Source organism: Camellia sinensis, chromosome 9, assembly GCF_055761805.1.
Source record: "Camellia sinensis isolate YWXY chromosome 9, ASM5576180v1, whole genome shotgun sequence".
NCBI lineage: Eukaryota > Viridiplantae > Streptophyta > Magnoliopsida > Ericales > Theaceae > Camellia > Camellia sinensis.
In genome coordinates this window covers 3,638,706-3,650,853 of record NC_138969.1, presented here as the reverse complement: position 1 = coordinate 3,650,853, position 12,148 = coordinate 3,638,706, and positions in this window count along the sequence as shown.

Sequence of the window (12,148 nt, the reverse complement as noted above, 5' to 3'; positions counted from 1 at the left end):
AAGTGGATTTCAATCACTTCGAATTCTAGGCCGTTTCGGAAAAAACTCGATTTTTCACTACCCGGGCTCTGATACCACTTGTTGGGGACCGGGGGCACACTAGGAAACACAAACAAGCAATAACACAAGAGTTTAAACGTGGTTCGGCAAACCGACCTACGTCCACGGGAGCGATAACACTATATATCAACAAGAGAAGGATTACACACTCATCGTACACTCTCTGTCTCTCTATATAGCTTACTCGCTCTCACTCACAGGTATTGCTCTCTCTCCGATAGCTCTCTCCGATAGCTCTCTCCGATTGCTCTTATTATCACTCAACCGAGTACCTAAATTTATTCATATTGACGCAGTCCCTCGTTGGTCACCACCTACCCCTTCCACTAGCTAGTGGGGTAGGTGGAGTGGAAGAACCACCTTCAAGGTGGGTTGATATAGGTTGAAATCCAACACGACCAACAGTGGAGAGAGGGGAAAAAAATACCAAGTTATAATCGAACATTTTTCAAGTAAAGGATACCAAACATCAGCACACGCACGTCACAAAATAGCACAAGCACCATGAAAAACAACATTAGCAATTTGGCTGATATCACTCTTCTCAATCCTCGACTTTAATTAAAAGAATAAATCAAAATAAAATAAAATATCCAAACTACATGAGGTAAATATAAGTAAGTATACCTGACGGAAGTTTAAATTGTCATTATAGTGCACTATCATTTCCCTATAGAATCGAGTAACTTCAACAACAGTACTTTCGCGTGGAACATGCCCACGCCTTTGGCCAAACAAATATTTATCTTTCTCAATTTTGGCAACCACACTTTGCTCAGCATTGCCTGGTGGAGGAATGTTAGAACTCCAATTAGGAATATATTTCATTACGTAAGCAACCAAAATGATTCCATCAAACAGTTTACGACCTTGCACAATATCCTACAACTTCATTATAATTTTTTTTTTCTGAGTACCGTTCCAAAATGAAGAATCGTCCAACAACCAACAGATATCCACTTTTTCACTAAAACACAAATGAACAAAAGATTAATTATTCGAAACTACACAAGGACAAAAATATTAAAAAGAGATTACATATTTAACTTACTGATATTTTTTGTCCCGCAAGTCCTTCATAAAAGAAAACTCGTTCGAGAGCCCCTGGTCTCTGAAATAACTTTGCAGCCGTCCCCATTGGAAATCATTACCCTCTCTATACGACTTAACTATAACTCTAGCCATCAAAGAGTGAAAATCTCCAATGACTTTGAATTTTGCATCATAAAGCTCTGAAAAAAAATTTGAAATTTCAGTGATGCATTTCAAAAAACATAAGCAAATAAAATGAAAATAAAGAATGAGTTACAATATACCATTATTATGTATGACCTTTTTAACCCAAATAAGTTTGGCCTTTCGGTTCATAATCGAGATTCCATCTAACAATCTAGTAGAGTAGTAGCCCAAAGAATACATTTTGCGTAATGCAATGTTAATATCACTAAATAGAGGCATTACTTTTGGGTTGAATGTGACTCCACCAATCCTCGATGGGGCAGGACTTTTCAAACCAACTTCTGTATTCAGAATCGACATAGGAGAAAATATCTTGTTTGATTCTTTCAAGTAAAACTCTTTTGTCATCAACAAAATAACCCTCTACAATGGAACTCCCTTTGCAAAGCCTCAATGCTGCCAGGTAATCCATTGCTTTGCGATTATTTTCGAAGTCAAAACTACTGAACGACATTGCAAAATCCTCAATTAGCGGGCTCGAAAAAGAAGTTTTTCCCATATTGAAATTCACCTTGACGACCTTGCAGCAGATATAAAATTTCAGCTCCTTTACTAGATGGGTCTTGAAATTCTTCCTTAGATCGTGACTGACACGTGTCACTGACGCGGCAAACAGGTGGCACTGACGTGGCAGACACGTGGCGCTGACTGTGCGCTGGCGTGGTCGTCTTCCTCCACTACTAGAAATATGACTTTTTGCGTCTATTTTTTTGCGACGGATTGTTTAGCAGTCGCAAAAAAACAACTTTTTGCATTAAAATGTCATTTTATTTTAATGCTCAATCGTATTCTTACCTAACTTTAAAAAAAAAAAAAATCCAAATCTTATAAAACTTGCCCTATCCTCTTTTACTCTTATTTCCCAAACCCATTTTGCTCTCTTCCTCTGAAGACCGATCTCCAAAGGTATGAACTCTCTCTCTCTCTCTCTCTCTCTCTCTCTCTCTCTCTCGACTCTGTCTTTGGACTCTTCATCTAAATTTTATTGTTCATTTGAAGATTTTGATCAATAGTTGATGAAGATTTGAAGATTTCGATCGATTATTGATGAAGATTTGAAGATTTTGATCGATTTATAATCGGTAAGCCTAATTTTTATGAATGAATCCAACTCTCTCTCTCTCTCTCTCTCTCTCTTCATTTTATCTATTAGTTGTGTTTAATGATTTCAATATTTTGTGACGTGGAGGTTTTAGGGAGGTTTTAGTTATCTCCTCTTCATTTTTTTGTTGAATTTCAATATTCTGTTGAATTTCATTCGTTCTTAAAAACAATAGAGGTGTTTGAACCTCTTGGAACAATCTCTCTCAACTCTTACTGTTTCTACTGTGATTTCAGCTATTATAGCCATCTGTGTTGTGTTGATCCAGAATTGTTGATTCAATTGCCTGTATACACAGGTATGGTAGGTAGTTTCATGAATTAGGAATAGTGATGATTAAGGAAAGCTTGTAAAATCTAGGGCTATATGGAAGAGCAATTGTTTGAATTGGCTTGGTTTTGAAAGTGTTTGGCTGCTTGAAATTATTGCTGGAATTTCTAGATCGCTAATAAGAGGTTTTCAAAACTGTTTTTATATGAATTTTCCAAAAGCAATGTATTGTTAGAACCTTAGGGAAAAACAGTGTGAAATAAACTGTTTATATATATATATATATATATATATATTTGTCTTTAGATTTCAGTGATTGACTTTGATTTCAGTATTTTTGAATTTTTTTTTTGGGAAAAGTGTTAGCCATCGGATGGGATTAGCAATGTGGTGTTCGAAGGTCAAGTTATAGATGAAGAAGTTGAGAATTTGAACAAAAGGTGAGAGATCCAACCAAATTTATGTGAAAAAAATGGAAAAGTTTGGTTGTATATACCTATATTTATCTATATAGACATTTTTTTTGGCTTATAAATTTATTTATTCTTTCGTGCTTTTCTTTTTTTTTTTTAAAAAAGTAATTTTGGCATTTTTTAGGGGTTGAAGTTTTTAGCATTTTTTGGGGGGTTGAAGTTCAGAGATTTTGCTCTGTTCAGTGATCTCTCTCTCTCTCTCTCTCTCTCTCTCTCTCTCTCTCTATTTGATGCTTTGAATTGAAATGCTTGATCTTTTGGGTTGGGAGGTTCAAGTGATATTTGTTCTTTGATGTGTTGTCTATTTGTATGAAATGTTGTAGTTTTGATGGTTTATTTGAATTTATGTTCCCTATTTTTTTGATTGTTTATCCGAATTGAGTTGATATACAAATTTTAACATTAAGTTGATATATATTTGGTATTTAAATTTCAATCTAACTTCTTTATCTCTCTTCAAAACCTAACTTATCTTTGTTTATATAACTACACTAACGTCTCTGTCTTGTCTTATAGATTTTCATGTGCTTTAAACATTCTCTATATTCTTCCAATCAAGTCTCTTTAACCTTCATAGTGACAAACTTAAGACTCTATAGATAATAAGTTTTGCAATTATATGTGCTTATGGGTTCAATGAATGCCTTAAATATCTTGTTTACTTTTTTGTTTTTTTCTTCTTTCTCCTCCCCCCCCCCTGCGCGTTAATTGGCATGCATTTTATGGTGATGAAGTGACAGCAACTTAACATATATTTAATCAATTTACTACTAAAATCTGAAGCGTTGCAGGTGGGATCAAGAGTGTGTTAGCTTTAGTTTTGCCATTTTTCCTGCTAGAATATTATATAAACAATTCAAATCACGTGGTCTATAAATAAATATAAATATCATTGAAGTCAAAATTCTTCCCTTCTGGGGGGTTCTCATTTGTTTGAAAACAAATGAAATCACCAATTTTTCGCTTCCTAAAATTCTGAAAATTTTGGAATTGACTCCACTTTTATGAAAACGAAAACAATATACCAAACAAATTTTGTTTATGGTTTCCAAGGAGAAAATGAAGATGTGAATTTGGATGATGTTCATGTAGTTTTTGATGACATGAAGGTTGTGCCTCCCCGCCCCCCCTCCCCCTCCTCCTCCTCTTTTGCTTTGCATACATAGAGGTGTCACAGTGCCAGAATTTGAAGTTTTTTTCTATTGTTATCAACAAATATTATGATAAAATCTCAGCACTTCTATCGCAGGAACCATATCATGATGCTCATCAATATTTGTCTATTGCCTATCCATGCTCTTCAATAATATTTTTTTTTCAAAGTCTGTATGGCTATATTGGTAGTTTCTGGTATTTTGCAGGATCAGTATGTAACTGAGCAATCCACAACTAGTGAGAGTGGGCCTTTAATAATGAATGCATTTGAAATGATTACCCTTTCTCAGGGGTTGAATCTTTTAGCCTTGTTTGACAGGCGTTAGGAACAGTTACATACCTTCTATTTTGGAACCAAAGCATCACTTAATATCGCATCAGTCCTCTATTTGTTCTAGTTTTTATTATTCATTTGGGTAGTACTATCATAAACTTCATACTTGCTGGAATTGATAGCTTAAACTTACGGCTCCTCCTAGTGATTATAACATTCCAAGTACTACATTTTTTGGTACAATGCTAGAGATATTTCGTGCAAGTAAAATATGTGCTTATCACAAGGGTCACTCCCTGTTTGTAGCATGTTAATACTGAAATGTTTATTTCTCGTGCTTTTTGTGTGAAGTAGACTTGTTCATTAACTATTTGCCTTCTAACTATTTGGCAACTGGGGGGTAATCAATTTTATTAATCTTTGGCAGGATTATATAAAGCGGCAAACTCGTTTTGTTTCCTGCCAATCAGCTAAGCTTATAATTTCAACTATTGAAGCTGTTGCAGAATCAATGGGTCTCAAGGTCCATACACGGTATTACAAGGTATAGTTTTTAATATATTTTGTTGTTGATCTTACCTTGATGCTTTCTTTGTGTTCATTTTCAACTTGATTTGTAAATGCTGATGAATCATGGGAAAATGACTAGTGACTTGAAATTCAGTAGAAAGGTTGGGGGTTGAAGTGTCTATTGTTAGATACCCCGAGTCATGTTAAAAGGTTATAATTTTAGTGTGTTTCATTGTTCTTATCCTTTTTTTTTCTTTTTTCTTTTTTCCCATTCCTTATTGTCTAGATTCGTGTGAACAAGAAGAACAAGAAAAAAAAGGCTACAAAAAGGAGTTGGAAGAGCACCTCGTATCGCTAATTGTATTATTATTTGGCAATGACAATTGGTTATTGACACTTTATGTAGCTAGCTTGTTGGATTTTATGTAATTTTACAAGGAATTGCAGCTGGAATAGCATTTTTTAGAGCCTAAAATTAAATATGATTTTGCCAAATTTGTCTCAAACAAATGGTTTGGTGCTATTATTTTCAGCAGGATCTTATTTGGTAGATTTATTTCAAAATATTGGTTGCTAGAAACTATTATTACAGTATTTATAAAATATCATTGAAAATTATTTGCGATAGTAACAAGACGGTCGCTAATACATTGTAGGCATTTTTTTTTACTTTTTTGCGATGACAAAACATCAGTCGCCATAAGTAGATTAGGCGGTCACAAATAGTATTTGCGACCGCTGTTTTGCGGTCGCAAAAAGTATTTGCCACCCCCACATTCACGACCCCTATTTGCCGTCGCATGTGCCGTCGCAAAAGGCTTTTTGCGACTGTATTTCTATTATTTGCAACGGCTTATAGCGGTCGCAAAAAATATTTTTTTTAGTGGTGCTCCTTGAGACACACGTGCAGCGCGTGGGATTGCGCGCCGGCTATTTGTATGATGCGTGGAGGCGCATGATGAGATTGGTGTTCACACGCTTTCTTTGGGTGGGACATGTGGGCGCATGGTTGGGCTTTTGGGACTCTTCCTTGTAGTTCCGGACTCCACTCCTCCAGAACTTCCTCCTGGTATGCTTGAAAGTGGATTTCAGTCATTTTGAAATTTGGGCACTTTCGGAAAAAACTCGATTTTTCACCACTCGGGCTCTGATACCACTTGTTGGGGATCCGGGGCACACCAGGAAACACAAACAAACAATACCACAAGAGTTTTAACATGGCTCGGCAAACCGGCCTATGTCCATGGGAGCGATAACACTATATATCAATAAGAGAAGGATTACACACACACCTCACACTCTCTGTCTCTCTATATACCTTGTTCTCTCTCACTCACATGTGTTGCTCTCTCTCAGATTGCTCTCTCAAATTGCTTTTATTATCTCTCAACTGAGTACCTTAATTTATACATATTGAGGCACTCCCTCATTGGTCACCACCTACCCCTTCCACTAGCTAGTGAGGTAGGTGGAGTGGAAGAACCACCTTCAAGGTGGGTTGATATAGGTTGAAATCCAACACGAGCAACAGTGGAGAGAGGAGAAAAAAAATACCAAGTTATAATCGAACCTTTTTCAAGTGAAGGATACCAAACATCAGCACATGCACGTCGCAGAATAGCATAAGCACCATGAAAAATAGCATCAGCAATTTGGCTGATATCACTCTTCTCAATCCTCGACTGTAATTAAAAGAATAAATCAAAATAAAATAAAATAAAATATCTAAACTACATGAGGTAAATATAACTAAGTATACTTGACGAAAGTTTAGGTTGTCATTATAGTGCACTATCATTTCCCCATAGAATCGAGTAACTTCAACAACAGTACTTTCGCGTAGAACATGCCCACGCCTTTGACCAAACAAATATTTATCTTTCTCAATTTTAGCAAACACCCTTTGCTCAGCATTGCCCGGAGGAGGAATGTTAGAACTCCAATTAGGAATATATTTCATTACACAACCATTCAAAATGGTTCCATCAAACACTTTACGACCATGTACAATATCCCACAACTTCATTATAATTTTTTTTTTTCTGAGTACCGTTCCGAAATGAAGAATCGTCCAGCAGCCAACAGATATCCACTTTTTCACTAAAACACAAATGAACAAAAGATTAATTAGTCAAAAATACACAAGGACAAAAATATTAAAAAGAGATAACATATTTAACTTACTGATATTTTTTGTCCTGCAAGTCCTTCATAAAAAGGGAAAACTCGTTCGAGAGCCCCTGGTCTCTGAAACAACTTTGCTGCCGTCCCCATTGGAAATCATTATCCTCTTTATAGGGCTTAACTATAACTTCAGCCATCAAAGAGTGAAAATCCCCAATGTCTTTGAATTTTGCATTATAAATCTCTGCAAAAAAAGTTGAAATTTTAGAGATGCGTTTCAAAAAACATAACCAAATAAAATGAAAATAAAGAATGAGTTACAATATACCATTACTATGTATGGCCTTTTTGACCCAAACAAGTTTGGCCTTTCGGTTCACGACCGAGATTACATCTAACAATCTAGTAGAGCCGTAGCCCAAAGAATATATTTTGCGTAATGCCATGTTAATATCAGTAAATAGAGGCATTACTTTGGGTTGAATGTAACTCCACCAATCCTTGATGGGGTAGGACTTTTCAAACCAACTTTTGTATTCAAAATCAACATAGGAGAAAATATCTTGTTTGATTCTTTCAAGTCAAACTCTTTTGTCATCAACAAAACAACCCTATATAATGGAACTCCCTTTGCAATGCCTCAATGCTGCCAGGTAATCCATTGCTTTGCGATTATTTTCGAAGTCAAAGCTACTGAACGACATTGCAAAATCTTCAATTAGAGGGCTGGAAAAAGAAGTTTTTTCCATATTGAAATTCACCTTGACGACCTTGCAGTAGATATAAAATTCCAGCTCCTTTACTAGATGGGTCTGGAAATTTTTCCTCAGACCGTGACTGACACATGTCAGTGACGTGGGAAATAGGTGGCGCTGACGTGGTAGACACGTGGCACTGACTGTGCGCTGGCGTTGTTGTCTTCCTCATTGAGACGCGCATGTAGCGCGTGGAATTGCGCGCCGGCTATTTGAACGGTGCGTGGAGGCACGTGATGAGACTAGTGTTTACGCGCTTCCTTTGGGTGGCGCGTGTGGGCACGTGGCTGGGCTTCTAGGACTCTTCATTGCAGTTTCGGACTCCTCTCCTTTAGAGCATGCTCTTGGTATGCTCGAAAGTGGATTTCGGTCATTTCGAAATCTGGGCACCTTCGAAAAAAACTCGATTTTTCACCACCCAGGCTCTGATACCATTTGTTGGGGATCGGGAGCACACTCGGAAACACAAACAAGTAATACCACAAGAGTTTTAACATGGTTCGGCAAACCGGCCTATGTCTACGGGAGCGATAACACTATATATCAATAAGAGGAGGATTACACATACACCTCACACTCTTTGTTTCTCTATATAGCTTATTCTCTCTCACTCACAGGTATTGCTCTCTCTTTGATAGCTCTCTTAGATTGCACTCTCAGATTGCTCTTATTATCTCTCAACCGAGTATCTCAATTTATAAATATTGAGGCACTCCCTCATTGGTCTCCACCTACCCCTTCTACTAGCTAGTGGGGCAGGTGGAGTGAAAGAACCACCTTTAAGGTGGGTTGATTTGGGTTGAAATCCGACACGAGCAACAGTGGAGAGATCGGAAAAAAAATACCAAGCTACAATCGAACCTTTTTCAAGTGAAGGATACCAAACATCAGCACATGCACGTCGTAGAATAGCACAAGCACCATGAAAACAGCGTCAGCAATTTGGCTGATATCACTCTTCTCAATCCTCGACTGTAATTAAAAGAATAAATCAAAATAAAATAACATATCCAAACTACATGAGGTAAATATAAGTACGTATACCTGACGAAAGTTTAGATTGTCATTATAGTGCAGTATTATTTCCCTATAAAATTGAGTAACTTCAACAACAGTACTTTCGCGTGGTACATGCCCATGCCTTTGGCCAAACAAATATTTATCTTTCTCAATTTCAGCAAACACCCTTTGCTCAGCATTGCCCGGAGGAGGAATGTTAGAACTCCAATTAGGACTATATTTCATAACACAAGCATCCAAAATGATTCCATCAAACAGTTTACGACCATGCACAATATCCCACAACTTCATTATAATTTTTTTTTTTTGAGTACCATTCCAAAATGAAAAATCGTCCAACAGCCAACAGATATCCACTTTTTCAAAAAAATACAAATGAACAAAAGATTAATTAGTCAAAACTACACAAGGAAAAAAATATTAAAAAGTGATAACATATTTAACTTACAGATATTTTTTGTCCCGCAAGTCCTTTATAAAAAGGGAAAACCCGTTCGAGCGCCCCTGGTCTCTAAAATAACTTTGTAGCGTCCCCATTGGAGATCATTACCCTTTATATAAGGCTTAACAATGACTTCAACCATCAAAGAGTGAAAATCCCCAATGTCTTTAAATTTTGCATTATAAAGCTCTGCAAAAAAAAATTGAAATTTCAGAGATGCACTTCAAAAAACATAACCAAATAAAATGAAAATAAAGAATGAGTTACAACATACCATTACTATGTATCGCCTTTTTGACCCAAATAAGTTTGGCCTTTCGGTTCACGACTGAGATTCCATCTAACAATCTAGTAGAGAAGTAGCCCAAAGAATATAATTTGCATAATGCCATGTTAATATCACTAAATAGAGGCATTACTTTCGGTGAATGTAACTCCACCAATCCTCGATGGGACAAGACTTTTCAGACCAACTTCTGTATTCAGAATCGATATAGGAAAAAATATCTTGTTTGATTCTTTCAAGTAAAACTCTTTTGTCATCAACAAAACAACCCTCTACAATGGAACTCCCTTTGCAAATCCTCAATGCTGCCAGGTAATCCATTGCTTTGCGATTATTTTCGAAGTTAAAGCTACTGAACGACATTGCAAAATCTTCAATTAGAGCGCTGGAGAATGACGTTTTTCTCATATTGAAATTCACCTTGACGACCTTGCAGTAGATATAAAATTTCAGCTCCTTTACTAGATGGGTCTGGAAATTCTTCCTCAGACCGTGACTGACACGTGTCACTGACGTGGCAAACAGGTGGCGCTGACACGGCAGACACGTGGCGCTGACCATACGCTGTTTTGTCGTCTTCCTTCTTCAGACACAGGTATAGCGCGTGTCTGCACGTGGGATTGCGCGCCGACAACTTAAATAACGCGTGGGGGCGCGTGATGAGATTGGTGTTCACGCGCTTCCTTTGGTTGGCGCATGTGGGCGTGTGGCTGGGCTTCTGGGACTCTTCTTTGCAGTTCCGGATTCCTCTCCTCCTGAGCTTCGTCCTGGTATGCTCGAAAGTGGATTTTAGTCACTTCGAAATCTAAGCACTTTCGGAAAAAACTCAATTTTTCACCACGGGCTCTGATACCACTTGTTGGGGATCAGGGGCGCACTAAGAAACACAAACAGACAATAACACAAGAGTTTTAACGTGGTTTGGCAAACCGGCCTACGTCCACGGGAGCGATGACACTATATATCAACAAGAGGAGGATTACAAACTCACCTCACACTCTCTGTCTCTCTATATAGCTTATTCTCTCTCACTCATAGGTTTTGCTCTCTCTCTGAGAGCTCTCTCAGATTGCTCTTATTATCTCTCAACCGAGTATCTACATTTATTCATATTGACGCTGTCCCTCGTTGGTCACCACTTACCCCTTCCACTAGCTAGTGGGGTAGGTGGAGTGGAAGAACCACCTTCAAGGTGGGTTGATATGGGTTGAAATCCAACACGAGCAACAGTGGAGAGAGGGGAAAAAAATACCAAGTTACAACCGAACCTTTTTCAAGTGAAGGATACCAAACATCAGCACATGCACGTTGTAGAATAGCACAAGCCCAATGAAAAACAGCATCTGCAATTTGGCTGATATCACTCTTCTCAATCCTCGACTGTAATTAAAAGAATTAATCAAAATAAAATAAAATATCCAAACTACATGAGGTAAATATAAGTAGGTATACCTGACGAAAGTTTAGATTGTCATTATAGTGCACTATCATTTCCCTATAGAATCAAGTAACTTCAACAGCAGTACTTTTGGGTGGAACATGCCCATGCCTTTGACCAAACAACTATTTATCTTTCTCAATTTCAACAAACACCCTTTGCTCAGCATTTCCCGGAGGAGGAATGTTAGAACTTCAATTAGGACTATATTTCATTACACAAGCATCCAAAATGATTCCATTAAACAGTTTACGACCATGCACAATATCCCACAACTTCATTATAATTTTTTTTTTTCTGAGTACCGTTCCAAAATGAAGAATCGTCCAACAGCCAACAGATATCCACTTTTTCACAAAAACACAAATGAACAAAAGATTAATTAGTCAAAACTACACAAGGAAAAAAATATTAAAAAGTGATAACATATTTAACTTACAGATATTTTTTGTCCCGCAAGTCCTTTATAAAAAGGGAAAACCCGTTTGAGCGCCCCTGGTCTCTAAAATAACTTTGTAGCGTCCCCATTGGAAATCATTACCCTTTATATAAGGCTTAACAATGACTTCAACCATCAAAGAGTGAAAATCCCCAATGTCTTTAAATTTTGCATTATAAAGCTCTGCAAAAAAAAATTGAAATTTCAGAGATGCACTTCAAAAAACATAACCAAATAAAATGAAAATAAAGAATGAGTTACAACATACCATTACTATGTATCGCCTTTTTGACCCAAATAAGTTTGGCCTTTCGGTTCACGACTGAGATTCCATCTAACAATCTAGTAGAGAAGTAGCCCAAAGAATATAATTTGCATAATGCCATGTTAATATCACTAAATAGAGGCATTACTTTCGGTGAATGTAACTCCACCAATCCTCGATGGGACAAGACTTTTTAGACCAACTTCTGTATTCAGAATCGATATAGGAAAAAATATCTTGTTTGATTCTTTCAAGTAAAACTCTTTTGTCATCAACAAAACAACCCTCTACAATGG